The 12246-nt window shown below is 61.9% G+C and overlaps 1 pseudogene; it reads left to right on the plus strand.

The window, feature by feature from the left end:
• Positions 1-968: 968 nt before the first annotated feature.
• Positions 969-12246, plus strand: part of LOC133747004 (nucleus accumbens-associated protein 1-like) — a 32680-nt pseudogene continuing 21402 nt past the window's right edge.

Genomic DNA, 12246 nt, shown 5'->3' on the forward strand with positions numbered 1-12246 from the left:
AATTCTCTGTATTTTGGCTGAATTTCTCATTAAAGCCATGCATTGTTTTCTGGCTGCTGTTCATCTCAGAGTCTGTATTCTCTTGTATCTCTTTGAGCATCCTAGTAATCAGTACTTTGAAGAGCAGGTTTAAAAAGCATCAGGCTGTACTTCGGGACTATAGAAGTGTGTGAATGAACCCTTTAGTATCCAGTACAGCTGTCTGACCTTTGGCTTCCTCAGCTTCAGATATTCCACCATCTGCCTGTGACTGAGTCCTGCTTAAAGTCCTTTCATCCTGCCCTGGCCTTTTCTGTTTTCTCTCTACTGAAATCTCTGTGAGATGAGTGGGATTGGTTGGCTGGTGACTTTGGAACTGTGTGATTGGCTCTGAGAGCTCCGTCTGCCACACTGTCCTCTTAGCGCTGGGTTCACACAGCTAGGATCCGTCCCTGGGCTCTCTAACTTGCTGAGCTTCCCGTGATCATGATCTCGTCTGTTAACCACTAATTTCATCATCAGTAGAAGCCCAGCGTCTCTCCTTAATCAAGTGTTGGAGATCTTCAGTGCTTGACTGGGTGACGTAGTCTTACACTCGTGGCCAGGATTGTAGCTTTTTGGCTTTCTTAATTTAGATCCATCGAGACATTGATTTCTGTCCAAAAGACACCCAGAATTAGGATGGAAACTATCATATAAGATACAGTATAATTTTCTATAATGTATTATAGATACATATTTGGAACCATATTATATTGGTATCATATTTGGACTAATAATTCAAATATTTTCTAGATCTGTATTAGCACATAATTTAGTCATTTATACAACATTTTTTAAAACAATTAAATTTAACAATGAGTGGCCACCGCAGCTGCCATAGTTGCTGAGGCGAAGGCCGTGGAGGCCAAGGTCCCTGGCTGGGCCTCAACCGCTGCTGCGGATCCTGCCCAGGAGCTCCCAGAGTGCAGCCACCGTGCAGCCCTGCCATGGTGCAGAGCCTGCATATGGAGATCCCCAACTTCAGCAATGGCATCTTGGAACGCCTCAGCGAACAGCAGCTGCAGGGCTGCCCTGTGAGGTGTCAGTGGAGGTCAGGGGTTAGGTCTTCGAGGCCCACTGGGCCGTGCTGGCCACCAGCAGCTCCTACTCCCGGGGACTGTGCAACAGCAGCTGCAGCACCGTGGTGGAGCTGCCGGTGGCCATGCAGCCACAGTCGTTCCAGCAGACCCTGAGCTCCTGCTACATCGGCCGGCTGAGCACGAACATGGGGGACCAGATCCTGCTCACGGACATGGTGGGCTTCCTGCAGATCCAGGAGATCCTGGAGAAAGGTGCCGAGTTCTTCCTGAAGGTGAGCTCCCGGAGCTGCGACTGCAGGGCCCGCACGCGGAGGGGCGCCCTCATCCAAGCTACAGAGTCCCATGGCACAGACTTCCGGCTGGCCGGCCTGCAGCTCGCCGCTGCCCCTCGTGTCGCAGGTCAGGACAGAGCAGCAGGAGTCGGACTCGGTGCAGTGCACGCCGGGGCCAAGCTGCTGTGGGACGGTGGCCCCAAGGAGGCTGGGGGCCACGGCGGCAGCAGTAGCCGCAAGATGGCCAAGTTCTCCATGCCGGACCTGGCGGCAAACCGGCAGCCCCCGCAGCAGGCCCCATGGTGGTGGCCCCGCAGCCTGTGGGGGTGGCCCTGGCCAAGGGGGTGGGCTGGGCAGCCGGCCAGTGGGGCGGTGGCGGCCTCAGCGGGCATGGGGAGCAGGTGCAGCACATCAGAGCTCAGGAGCCCGGGCACCTGGAGTGCCTACACCAGCGACAGCCCGGCTCCTACCACGAGGAGGAGCGAGAAGGTTGAGGGCCCCCCCGGAACTTGTTGTCAGATCCTGGTGCGGCAAGATTGGCTTCGCTCCCAGCCGAGCTAATTGACCAGATCGGCACCCGTTGTCACCTCAAGCTCCAGGACAAGGGTGACCCCTCCGAGAAGCTGGAGCTTGTGGCAGGCGCCAAGGTGTGCATCAAGGGGCGCAGCTCAGGAACCCGGCACCAGGTCTGGCTGCGGCTGCTCCTCGCCGCCTCCTTTGACGGGAATGCACTGGCCCCCAGCTGTGGCACTGGCAAGCCACTGGACAGCCGTGCCCTCCATGCCCTCAAGTACCACTGCCGGAACTTCAAGGAGAGCCAGAGGAATGCCATCGCGACTGGCGTGTGCCCCCATGCGTGCTGGGTGGTGCACCAGAGCTGGATGCCCAAGCTGAAGCTGCTCACCCGAGGGCGGCCCTGCATGCCTGCATCAATGACTGGGGCAAGATGGAGCTGGAGGTGACAGGTGGGAAGCTCAGCTTCCAGCAGGCCAGGCACGAGGGCGAGAGGCCCTTAGGTGAGGGAGTCCCTGCAGTAACCATGCCCCACACCCGGGAGGGCCGTCACACTCCCCCACCCCACCCAGGGGGGCTGTCACACTCCACCCCACCTGGGGTGGCCATCACACTCCCCCCACCCCACCTAGGGGGGCCATCACACTCCCCCACCCCACCCAGGGGGGCCATCACACTCCCCCACCCCCATGTCCTGTCACACACACCTTGGTCAGGAGCTACAGTCGGTCCCTCCCCGGCACCCACACGCCGCTCCTCGGCTTTCCTGGGCAGTGACTTGCTGCCCGTCCTCCGGCCCTGTCCTCTGAGTGGCGCCTGCAGCAGGCATCCCTGTCCCGTAGCTGCCACGGGGACAACGCTGCCCCTGGGACCCCTCCCGAGGCTGAGCAGGTGGGCCAAGGAGTGAGCTCTCAGGTCCTGGCTGCACCGTCCAGCCCTGCCTGCTCACTCCAGTGGGGGTGGGGGAGCTGTGGGGCCCGAGGCACTGACCGATGGCCGGGGCCCTGGGCAGCAGGTCCTCCAGAGGCCAGGGTGGCTAGGGCTCAGGTGGGGCAGGGGCCATCCCCCAATGGCACACAGAGCACACGTGCTACCCCTGGACAGTGCACACGCGTGCACGCACATACAACACTCATGTGGATGATGCAAGCAGTACACACATTTGCAATGCACATGCATGTACAGTGCACCCACACAGTATGTCTACCCAGCACAAACATGTGAGTCTACACACAGCCATGCACAGTGCTTGCTGCACATGCTGGAAGAGCACGCACTCGCACACGACATGCCACGTGCACACAAAGCACATGTGTGTGCACACAGCACACATACACAGTGTGTACCTGCACCCCAGTGAGCATGCACATGGGCACACGCCCTGCTGTGGTCTCTGAGGAATGGGCATGGCCGCTTCCCCAAGCTGGGGTGCCAGTGCCCCCGAGATCTCATCCACTTGACCTGCAAACCCCACCAAGGGCTACCCCTGTCCCTGCCCTGAGGGCCCCATGGCAACCCTGGCTTGTGGGGCAGGAGGGTAGCTCCTCCGTGGATGGCGTGGCCCTGCATGGGGCCGTCTCCACCCACAACTCGGTGTTGTAGACCTGCACTTCTCTCCTGGGTGTCCTGAGGCTTCCTGTGCTGACCACAGGGTCCTGGAGCTAAGGCCCCACCACTGTGGAGCTCCCGAGGGCGGGGTGAGGGCCACCCGGTGCTAGTCGCATGGGACTACCATGGCGCCAGGCGAGAGGGGGTCAGGACAGCCATGCCGGCTGGAAGAGGTGAAGCCACAGACTCAGCTGTGGGGAGTTGGTGCTGGGAGGGAGAGAGGCTGCCATGACAGCGATGACTGGGGGAGGGGGCGTGGACTGAGCCAGTAGCCTGGGGGCCGCTCGGTCCCCTGTAGTCACAGCTGCCCTGGGAAGCTGAGCCAGGGTCTTTCTGCTGGGCCGGAGGCTGAGCCGTGATAGGGGTCAGTCACCCAGCCCTCGCTGAGGACAAGGGCGGGAGTGTGCTCACTGCGTTTCCTGTGTCCCCTGTGCCCCTGAGAGTCCCCCATGCCCCCTGTGTCCCCCCAAGCCCCCTGAGCCCCCATGTCTCCCAGTGTCCCCCATGTCCCCCTGTGTCCCCGTGAGTCCCCCTGAGTCCCCCTCTGTTCCCTGTGTTTCTGTGTCCCCATGAGTCCCCCATGCCCCCTGTTTCCCCCCTAAGCCCCCTGAGCCCCCATGTCTCCCAGTGTCCCCATGTCCCCTGTGTCCCCGTGAGTACCCTTGAGTCCCTCAGTGTTCCCTGTGTGTCTGTCCCCATGAGTCCCCCATGCCCCCTGTGTCCCCCCTGAGCCCCCGTGTCCCCAAGTGTCCCTTGCATCCCCCTGTGTCCCCGTGAGTCCCCCTGAGTCCCCCTGTGTTTCCTGTGTGTCTGTCCCCATGAGTCCCCATGTCCTTCTATGTCCCCCTTGAGCCCCTGTATCCTCCAGTGTCCCTCACATCCCCCTGTGTTCCCGTGAGTCCCCGTGTCCCTGTGAGTCCCCCATGTCCCCCTGTATCTCCCTGTGTCCCCCAGTGTCCCTGTGTCCCTGTGAGTCCCCCCATACCCCAGTATCCCCCATGTCCTCTGTGTTCCCATGAGTCTCCCTGTCCCACTGTGTCCCCCAGTGCCCCTGTGTGTCTCTGTCCCCATGAGTTCCCCTGTTCCCCAGTGTCCCCCATGTCTCCTGTGTTCCCATGAGTCCTCCGTGAGTTCCCAGGGTCCCCCATGACTCCTGTGTTCGTTCCCGTGAGTCCCCCATGTCCCCCAGTGTCCTCTATGTCCCCTGTGTTCCTGTGAGTCTCCCATGAGTTCCCTGTGTCCCCCACTGTCCCCTGTGTGTCTGTGTTCCCGTGAGTCCCCCATGTCCCCCAGTGTCCCCCTGAGCCACAGGGCACAGCACGTTCAGAGGCATCCGAGGGCAGGCACAGGTTGCTCTCTAGAGTCCTGGAGGCCTGGCTGTGGCTCGAGTGTCACTGGGCCGCCATCCGGTCCGGGTGTGGGCAGGGCTGAGTCTGCTCCCCGTCTTCCCTGGCTCCTGGAGGCTCCTGCACCTGCTCTCTCGGCACCCTCACCGCCTGCTCCCCAAGGAGCAGTGACTCCCGCCCTCAGCTCTGTCCCCATGTCTGCACCCTCCCTGCTCCTCCTGTGAGCACCTGTGACTGCCCTCAGGGCCCCTGAGTCGCCCAGGGCCACCCCCACCCCAGGGTCCTGACTCCCTCCTGTCCCCAAGTCTACAGCTTCCCGGTTTTAGGGCCCGGCTCCTTGGGGGCGTTACGCAGCCCAGCACACCTGCCCAGTGTGGGGGTCCCATTGGGACCCGGGCAGCCTGGGGGTGCCCCCGAGGGCCTTGTCCCCGCCCGTGCTGCTGCCTGCCCTGCCTGGGAGCTGTCTCTCCAGTCTCCCTCTCCAGGCTCTAGGAGCCCCCACCCTCCCTCAGGACCACTCTGCCCTGTTCTCCGCCCCCGCCCCCTGGGATGACAGACATCTGGGCCCTGCCCACGATTTCCGATTTGGAGTTGGGGTTGGAGCCCTGGATTCTGCATCTCTCAAACTCCAGGGGCTGCCGACGCCCTTGGCCAGGTCCCCTCGCGGGAGCGGCTGTCCTGTCTGCACTTTCCTCTCTGCAGAGGCCTGGCTGTGTACCTGACCTCGTCCTCCTCCCCGGCTCCACTCCGGCCCCAGCCTCCCTGATGCTGCTGGACTGGACAGGGCCTAGTCCGGGAGGCGCAGGCCTGGGCACACCCCATGAACTGTGCTGGTCACGGGCACCATCAGGGGGCCACCTGCGCCTCCCTTTCCTGGTCGGGAGCTGAGGGACACGGGCCAGGCCCGGGGCTGGACGCTGTCTGCACCCACTCTGCTTCCCCCCATCTGCGGTGCTGCCTGGCTCTGCCAGGGGCCAAAGGGTGCTCCCTACCCCATGGGGTGACCACTGAGTGGCGGGGCGGGAACAGGGGCTGCAGCCCAGCCTCCCTGGAGGCCGCCTCGGCCCCAGCTGAAGGATGGGGGGCGGTGCCCCAGGAGGGGCTGCGTTCACTCCAGTTAATGCCCAGCGGGCCAGGTCCCCACGGCTGCCCCTCCATCCAGGTCCTCCCCGAGGGGACAGCGGCCATGAAGCCATCTGCATGTTGATCACGCACGCGGCCATTATGTATCTCGGCGTCTTCCTCGTGAGAAGAATGAGGTAATCATGTTGGTATCTACTGAATAGACTTAAAAAGATTGCAAGACGGCAGTTTCATTGGGAGAGGAGAATTAGTTTAAAAATATGCTGTCAAAATATGTTGTTACAAATGCTGAGTTGATGGTTCTTTTGTTTTGCTTTCTTTCTTGAATGTGTCATTAGGAAAAATTAGCAGTGACATCGCCCGTGAGATGGGACGGCTGTTCCTGGGGGAGGCGTGGGGTGGTTCCGTGGTTTCCTTCCTTGAGGTCCCCGCCTTCGGGTATCAGCTCGTGCGTTCCAAGTCCCCTTGTGACTTCTGCTTGGTCGGCTGGTGGAAAGTCAGGATGTGCATGTGCAGGGGAGACAGGGTCTGCGCCAGCACCCCCCTCCACCATGTAGGGCCAGTCCAGCCTGGAGTGGACAGGGTCAAGGACAGATGTGATGGCCATGTTGCACCCCGCTCATCTTGATCTCGCGGGAGCCCCAGTCCAGACCCCGGGAGCCCAGCAAGCTTGTGTCCCCCGAGGCCATTTAAGGGGCAGGTAGCCGGAACCAGCACAGACAACAGAGCAGTGTGTGTGCACCACGAGCCCCACCCTCGGAATCCTCTCGAGAAACCCTAGGGATCCATGTTGTTGTCGCCGGTGCCAGGCTTGGCAGCCGAGGCCCGCCCGTGCCGGAGCTGTCCGCGAGCAGAGAGCACAGCAGGGAGTCTCCCTCTTAACACTGCTCACACCCAGATCCACACTGAACTGGCAAGAAGCTGTGGGTCCAGAGCCCCGAGGCCAGAGGCTGCAGGGCCAGGAGGAGGGGGCTCCAGGCCTGGGTCAGAGCTTTCCTTTCTTTTATTTTTAAAAAGTCACAACCAGGCAAATCGAGAAAAATACTGTTGTCTTCAACTCATTTTGTGGGAAGAGTGACAGGAGAGAAGGAAACTAAACTTGGAATCGATGAGGTCTTAAAGGTAGCGATAAATGTACTTTTCGGGTGGCAGGCCGAGTCTGTGGGTCGCTCACCCCGTGGTGCACACACGCCGGGCTGGAGGAGCAGCAGACACGGTCACTTCAGGAAGACGTGGGCGCCACCACAAAGGCAATGTGGGGGCATGTGTCACAGCACCTCCCCCCAAAGGCTGAGAAAGCAAAGGCAGCCCCAGCCCTCCTCCCCAGCAGCTCAGAGCACCCGGCCGGCCCCCACAGCCAAGAGCAGGGCCTGCCCGGTCCCGGCCCAATGCCCACTGGGACAGCCGAGAGCTGCCACGCGCCAGGACCCAGGACACCCACAAAGCTCCTGCTGATAAGATGGCAAAGGAACGATTAGGCTTTGTGGGAGTTCAGAGGTCCTCTCGGGACACATGCATCCCCTCCCTGAAATCAACTCCATGTGGTCTGACCACGTGGCCTCCTTACGGTCTTGGCGGGCCTTTACAAATCATTTCTCTGTGGAGCACTGTCCAGTGTCTGTATTATGTGGACTGGGTCAGAAGGCCAGGCCAGGAACCTGTGTGTTTCAGGGTGCTCGTGGCAGGCAACCCAGATCCTTCATCTCAACACCATCTCCACACACAGCAATGTGTGGCCTGGCAACACGGTCAGCCTCCCTACCCCCTCCCCGTCGTGGACACCAGACTGGGCCCCTGAACCTCAGGGATGGGTCCTTGTGCTGGAGTCCGACACCAGCCAGGTTAGACAGGATCTTGGCTTTGGGTGTTTCATCCGCTCAGGGTTACACACAAACCAAACAGCAGAGCCACTCGCAGGGACCCTGCCTACACGCGGGAGAACAGCGGACCCTACAGAGGAGGTTCACCTCCTGACCTATGACACAGCAGCTTGGCACCTCCATCCTGCAGTCAGAGAGCAGCTGAGGTGCCGGCGCCATCCCTGGGAAGGAAGGGACAGCTGCCAGTCTCACTGACGACAGGCAGGAAGCAGAACACTGAACGGGCAGATCAGAAATGAAATCACCGTCAGCCTCTTGCCAACAAACGGGGAAAAAAACGCGGAACGAGGGGGCGCTGGCACGGAGTGTCCGACACGTCCCCACCGTCAGAGATGGCATGGCTGCAGCAGGAAAGCAGGACGTGCAAGTGCCCACCTCTTGCGTGCTGTCCTCCAGGGAGTACCATCTCCCCAGGTTGGGCACAGAGGACAGAGGCAGCTGTGCAAGTCATGTTGGCCTGCAGGGCGGACCCGGCCAGGCCTGCAGAGGGAGGGATGAGCGGCCCCAGCAGCCTGAGCCCCTGGCTGCCACCTGGCCTGCAGGTGGGGCCCCTGGAAAGCGTGGCTTGGGGAAGAAGGTGTGGGGTGAGTGGGGCCCTCCACTGTAGGCGTGCCCAGGGGTGGGGGTGCTGGGCCGCTCTGTCCTTGCTGGACACAAGCACGGCTGGGGCCTGCCCAGCTCTCCAAGACCAGGTGAGCAGTGGGCAGCGCTGTCCACACCTGCCCCTGTGAGATCCAGCTGGCCGGGCTCAGGGGAGCCAGGGAGGTTGTCCCAGCTGGGAGGGATCCCGGGGCCACCTAGGGCTGCGTCTAAGTCCTAGGTTTTTCCATAGCAGGAGAGACATGAGGTCCTCCTGCACAGGCTAGAAGCAAACCTGCCAGAAGGCGGCTCAGGGTGTCTGTGCGCCTCATCCAGAAAGTTCCACCTTGGCCCCTCAGGGACCAGTGGGCGGTGGCTCCTGTAGGGAGGGCTGCCCCCTCTGCACCCTGCCGGGTCCTCACAGGAGCTCCGAGAGGCGCCCCCCTCACCCTACACCCGTGCAGGCTTCAGTGTGGCAGGAGCTGCCAGCCACCACGAGGAATCTCCTGGTCTCCCAGGCACTGCTGTCAACCCACCAGCCCCGGGGAGCTTGAGCTGTGCAGGGAGGACCCAGAGACCCTCGGCAGGGCAGGCAGAGGGCGCATGTCCACGGGCTGGCATGGGCCTGATCTGCAGACCGAGCTGCTGCTTCCTGTCCCCAGAGGTCAGCATCCAGCCCTGGGTCAGAGGCGGGCAGCTCCGTCCTGACCCCGCCCCTCCCCTCCCTCTCCAGATGCCAGGCTCCTGCTCAGCCCTGTGCACCTGCCTTTTTTCAGGGACAGAGCCTGGGGCATCCTGGTCTCAGGTGCAAACAGAAGGATGCACTGGGCATTGCTGGCTGATGGCTGGGCCTCAGGGTCTCAGGTTGCCGACTGTGGATGCCACATCCTGTGTGTTGCTCCAGCCCAGCCACTGAGACCCAGGCTGGTCCATCTCGCGAGACTGCCACCTGACACGTGGCTCTGAGGCCCCTGTGAAAAGAAAAAGAGGAGGAGGAAGGTGCAGGGTGTGTGACCAGCCTGGCAGAACCCCAGGGTGCTTCTGTGAGTGTGGTTCTGGGGGGCGGTGGCTGGCATCCCCAGGAACCTGTTAGCTTCAGAGCTGATGAGGCTGAGGGGTGTCCAGACGCCTGCTGGTCTCCCACCAGCTGTCTGAGGGTGGCAGAGCTGGGAGAGTATCCTGGGCTATGAGACCTGTGTGCTCCCTGCGGGAGGCAGCCCTCAGGAGGGGCTGAGTGGGCACTGGGGGCCCAGGTGGGAGGGGCAGCCCCACGTGTGCCTTGGTCCCTCCCGAGGGTCCTGGCATGAGGAGGGTGTGGAGGTCAGACCTCAGCCCAGCCCTGGACCCAGTGTCCCTGTGCTGTCTCAGTGCGGCTGCAGATGGTCCCGGCTCAGCAGTGCCAGGGCCCCGAGCTCACCGGGGCTGTGATAGGGGCACAGCCTGCCCCCCACTGCGGGCCCCAGGACCTAGTTCTGGGATCAGAGCTGGAGCTTCACCCACGGGAGGCGCTCGGCATAGTGTGGGGGTCAATTAAGTCAAACCAGGATCCCAACCAGCCCTGGAGCCCAGGAAGTGGTCACGCCCTGGGCCACCGGGAGAGGTCTGTAGAAGGATCTGGAAGAATCTAGAAGGTTTGCCAATGTGCATCTGCCCTCTGGGCGTCTCGTTTCGCAGCAGAGTGAGACAGCGTCACCCAGAACCCCGGATCCCCCCTGCCCCACATCATTCCCCCTCTCCCCCTGCCGTCCTTGCTGGGCAGAGTGGCTGCCAGCCGGGGCCGGGCTGAGGAGCTTCGGTCAGAGCAGGACACGGGACTTGAGGACAACTGGGACAGCTCTGGGGGTGCAATCAGAGTGGGGAGAAGGGTCACACCCCAGGGCTCAGCAAGGGTCAACACCCTTGTGCTGGGGCCCCCTCCTCCACCTGCGTCTCCCCCCCAAGGTGGGCAAGAAAGCAGGTGAGGCAGAGCCAGAGCTGAGGACTAAGGGAGTGGGCGGGGCAGTGAGGAGAGGCTGAGTCCAGCCTGCAGCAGGTCCAGGGCAGCGAGGGGCGGGGCTGGAGGCCAGGGCAGAGGGAGGGCCTGGTCGTGGTGGTCGGCACAGGCAGATCTGTGCCGCAGGTGGTGTGCAGGTGGATGCAGTGCCCGGCCACGGGGCACAGCCAGTGAGTGAGGGTTAGCAGGGGGTGAGATGGTGGCCATGGGGGGGTGCCCCTGGCCATGCGGGGAGCAGAAAGGTGAGGCAGCTTCTGGGTGGGCACTCTGGGCCAGCAGCAGCCTCAAGGTAGACGTCTGTGCTTTGCTCTCATCCTGGTTCCGCTTGTCACCCACCTGGTGTCACCCTGGCTACTGCAGCATTCTGGGGACGCCGCCCCTCCCCCCAGGCTCTGGGGTCCCTGGCCCTTGGGGCTGTCAATGCTCAGAACTGCTGGGCGGTGGGCACCCCAACAGGCTCCAGGACCTGGAGGAGCCCTCCTCAGGGGACCGTTCTCATTCCGTGTGCGCTGGTGACTCAGGAGGCATTGGAATGACTCCACAGACTGGAGTGAAAATGTCCTGCTGCTCCGTGACTCACAGAAATGTATCGTATGTGCCATTCACAGGCACACACGTGCACCTCCACCTAGATAAGCCACGTGTGTGCATGCGTGTGGAGCCGCCACGTGTACATCACACACACCCCTGGGGACCAAGAGAATGGGCGTCCTTTGTGGGCAGACGTCTGTCACGTGGCTTCTGTGTGCACACACGTGTGGGTATGGGCTTATTACACATGCACACACCGCTCACACCCAGGCACACACATGCACACACACATGCCTGCACATGCACACATTCATGCATGCACAGAGCATATGCACACATTGACACATGTGCACACATGCAGACCCAGACTTGAGCCTGCATATGACACACACTGCTGATGTGCCATACACGAGCACACACACATGCATGCCTGCACTCACAAGCAGACATGCACTTTCAGATGCACGCCCTGCGCCACATGTGCACACAGACACGAGTGTCTGCTCCAGTGCCCTGCTGGGCGCAGGCGAGCGTCCGTGTGTGGGCGTGGGACTGCTTCTTCTTGCTCCCCCGCAGCCCTGCACACACAGGCGAGTCTCAGCTAACGAGGGAGACTTGGAAAGCAGCCGACTGCCTTGGGGCGAGTGGCAGCAGCCCCAGGTGCTCTGTGCAGAGACACAGAGGGGACTGTCCATGCGAGGGCTTTCCCTCCGTGGAACCAGCCAGCAATCACATTTCCTCTGTCAGCCCACAAGTCAGGCGTCCACAGAGACACACCCACAGTGGCCGCGCGCTGCCGGCCCAAGCTCCCCCGGCCGGCAAGAGGGTCCCTTGGCTCCTGGCAGCCCCCGCTTTGCCAGACACGCGGTGGAGCGAGGAGGACTCCAGCCTGGGTATCAAAATGCAGCATCTCCAGACGGCCTGGTGTTTTGACTCTTGGATCTCTGTGTGCAGTGGCTTCCACCGTGGCTCCACGCTGCCCGGACAGAGCGCCTTTGTCTGCGGCTGCCAAGGGGAACACGTGCGCAGGACGCCATGTAGGGAGGAGGTGCTGGCGCTCCTGGGGTGCCCCGGCCTGGGCCCTGCTGAGCTTGGTCCCCTACCAGGGGCCGTGGACCAGTCAAGGAGCCCCTCTGAGGCCACTCGGTGTGCAGGATGCTGCTGCCCACATCAAGATCCAGCCAGGCTCTGGTCTGCAGCAGCTGGGGAAACCCTGTTGAATCGGGCCAGATAGCTCCGTGCTGGCAGAGCGTGTTGGTGGTACAGAATGTTCTGGAATGTTCCAGGCTGTCCCTTTCCTCTGCCTGTGAGTGCACAGGCGCAGATGGGAGGGGAGCACTGGATCCCCTCAGCCCCACCCATCACAGGTTAGCGGTTAAG

Source organism: Lepus europaeus, chromosome 18 (assembly GCF_033115175.1).
Source record: "Lepus europaeus isolate LE1 chromosome 18, mLepTim1.pri, whole genome shotgun sequence".
Lineage (NCBI taxonomy): Eukaryota > Metazoa > Chordata > Mammalia > Lagomorpha > Leporidae > Lepus > Lepus europaeus.